This window comes from Octopus bimaculoides, chromosome 3 (genome assembly GCF_001194135.2).
Source record: "Octopus bimaculoides isolate UCB-OBI-ISO-001 chromosome 3, ASM119413v2, whole genome shotgun sequence".
NCBI lineage: Eukaryota > Metazoa > Mollusca > Cephalopoda > Octopoda > Octopodidae > Octopus > Octopus bimaculoides.
In genome coordinates, this window is record NC_068983.1 from 144,675,222 (window position 1) to 144,678,511 (window position 3,290).

General features: G+C 34.3%; 1 protein-coding gene across 1 annotated transcript in view; it reads left to right on the forward strand.

The window, feature by feature from the left end:
* The window catches only part of LOC128247383 (G-protein coupled receptor GRL101-like), a 573,113-nt gene that overhangs the window by 498,560 nt on the left and 71,263 nt on the right, over positions 1 to 3,290 (forward strand). The window lies entirely within an intron of this gene.

Below are 3,290 nucleotides of genomic sequence, written 5' to 3' on the forward strand. Positions count from 1 at the left end.
TATATATATATATATATACATATATGTATGTATACACACACATATATATATATATATATATGTATGTATATATATATATACACACATATATATGCATATGTATGTATATATATATTTACATATATATATATATATATGCATATACATACACACACAGAGGCTCACAAAATGCAGGCCACCTTTTGTTTCGCTTCTATAATAGGTTTTTCCTGTTTTGTGTCACATTTTTATTCTTAATTCTTCTAAGCAGGTTCATACGCAAAATATGCTGGTCGCTGTTGTGTGTGCCATAAAATAATAACTTCTTTTACGACGGAAGCATGTGCCACACTTCAGCTGATTGCTACTCACCATTCTGCGACACATGTCAAAACACCGGTGTCCTGCCACTGAGGTGTGTTGAACATGCTTCCGTCGTAAAAGTGAGATGTTACTCACATATGACATGCACTTTTAGCGACACTCTTTTTTGCATTTGAACCTACTCAGACATCTTAACAATAAATATGCAAGCAATCGTTCCAGATCTCGCAGTACACGGTACAAATAACGATATTCTAGTTCTAATGAAAAATCGATGTAATACGTTTTTAATAGAGTATTTTTTTTTTAAATAAATTATCCTCTAAATTATAATTTACCTGGATGTCAATTAACTGTAATATTTTTTCAATTAGTCATTAGTAAATTTTTGTCAGTTTTACGTTTTAATTTGTTCGGCTTTCTCATTGGATCACCATATCTAATGTGTGCAAATTTAGTTTCATATAATGTCACTCTTGCTCCATTCGTATATATGCTCTCTTTTCCCTTCAGCTCTGAAATTGTCTCCCTCTCTCTTTGTCTCTCTTCTGTCTGTCTCTCTCTCTCTCTCTCTCTCTCTCTCTCTCTCTCACACACACACACACACGCACACACACACACTTAGTATATATATGTATATGTGTGAGTATTTGTGTCTACGTGTGTGCTCGTCTGTGTGCGCACATGTTTATGAGGGATTTCTGAATTTCTCTTTTTAACACGAATATTTTTCTAGCCGCCCCACTTTTCAATTAGGAGAATTATATTTGTGTGAATGATGACTATTGACTATGATCGATGTGAAAATACAAAAAGATATAAAAGAGAAAACGAATATATGTATGAGAATCGAAACTACCAACAGGACCCCAGCTGACTGGAGCAAGATAATATATTGCAGTTCATCTCTCAGAAAAAACTTTTAGGTGAGGATTTTATGTAATATTAAATGAATTATGTTAGTAGAATAATTTATTGAGAGGGAACATAAAACTCGAAAACATAAAGTATTTATGACAAAGAATATATCGCATAGTGTCTAAACGCGAGTTGTATAGAGAAATAATGGCCAAATTAATAATACTTAACTATGAATAATTGGAAAGTCTTATGTCAGAGAAGAGATCATTTTTGTGAAACGAGAAATGAAATCGTAAAATGGATTAGTGTATGTATGTGGTGGATAAAAGACTCTTTTCATAATGTAAAAAATGATTTTCTTTCTGAATATTTTAGTATGACACTATCATATTACTTTCAACTGTTAGCACAAGACCAGAAATTACAGAGGTGGGTGTACGTCAGTGCTCAAACCGTACTTAATTTAGCGACCCGGAAAAGATGAAAGGTAAAGTCAGCCGCCGCGGAATTCGAACTTGGAACGTAAAGACGGACGAAATCACGCTAAGAATCTTGGCCGTCGTGCTAATGGTTCTGCCAGCTCACTGCCTTATATGTCACAAGTATATTCTCGCATAGAACGGGTATGTGTGCTGTAGGCCATTAACATAATACCAGTACTGAAGTGATTATTGACAAAGGTGGAGAGCCAAGAGATATTTTAAAGATATAATCTGAAGAATGTCTCGAACAACAGAAATATTCCCTGTAAACTTGATAAAAATTATGATTTTGAACGAAGGCGTGATACATTTCTGACATCTTGAAAAAAAGAGTAATTTTTGTATTTTTACATATGTAACAAATTCCATTGGCATGCCCTCAGCCAGCGAATTACACGGTTCAAATAGCGGAAGACTTCTCAGAGAAATTATGCAATATAATTTCATAGGACTATAGTTTTATAGTCTTAAGTCAAACTAAAAAGTCAATATTCAAAGGAGACAGTCCCAAAATTCCACCTAATCAGGTTCAAAGAATCATAATGTAATTTATCTATGCTTTTAATTAAAAAGCTTGTGCTCTCTACTGTTTTTGGTGGCTCTCTCACACATGCTCTCAGGCATACAGTGAACCACTCTCGCCAGTTATGTTAATGATACTAAAGTATATCAGGTGGCCAAGGACCCTGATAACATTCTAAAACTGCAAACAGACCTGAATATAATATACAAATGGCCTAATGAAAACAACATGCAATTCAATTCTGAGAAGTTTCAATTACTCCACTATCGGCCCACAAACAGACTACAATCGAAATACACAGAGAGTTATTGCGTGACCTGGGAATCCACATGAGCAATAATGCAACATTCTATGGAGCATATTACCAAGTTGGCACCACTCTGCAAGCGAATAGCTAGATGGATTCTGATATCATTCAGAACCAAGCAAAAAGGATACCATGCTACTCCTATGGAAAACTATCATTCTCATTAGTTTGAATCACTGATCCCAATTGTGTTTAGTGCAGAATGTCAAACTGGTAGCGGAGCAAGAGGCAACCCAGAAGAAAATGCTTAGCAGCATTTCTTCCGACTTTATGTTCTGAGTTCAAAGCCGTCGAGGTCGACTTTACTTTTCATCCTTTTGGGATCGATAAATCAAGTACCTGCTGAACTCTGTGGTTGATATAATCAGCTTATACCATTCCCATGAAATTGCTGGCTTTGTGCCAAAATTTGAAACCAATATTATGTATGTAAGGTTGCAATGAAAGACTATCATAATTTTACGTTATATCTACTGGTCTTTGGATTTCATGTTGTGTCTTGATTCTGTGTACAGTGGGGATGTTCAAGTTATGTATAACACTCCTATATTTGTATTTTTGAAGAAACAAAATCATAATGTTCTTATTGGAACAAGATTTCCAAACATTCAAATAAACAGTGTAACATAGACTGTTTAGACTGGATGTACATGACATCTTGTTTTAGAATATGTTAAATGATATTTGTAAGGTAGTCACATTCGCCTCAACTTTAAAAAGAAGTGTTTTCTAAAGTTTAAATTGAAATTGCTTCTTCTATAACATGGTCATTTAGTAACTATTTCTATTGTCTAGCACATATTTTTTTTTTTTT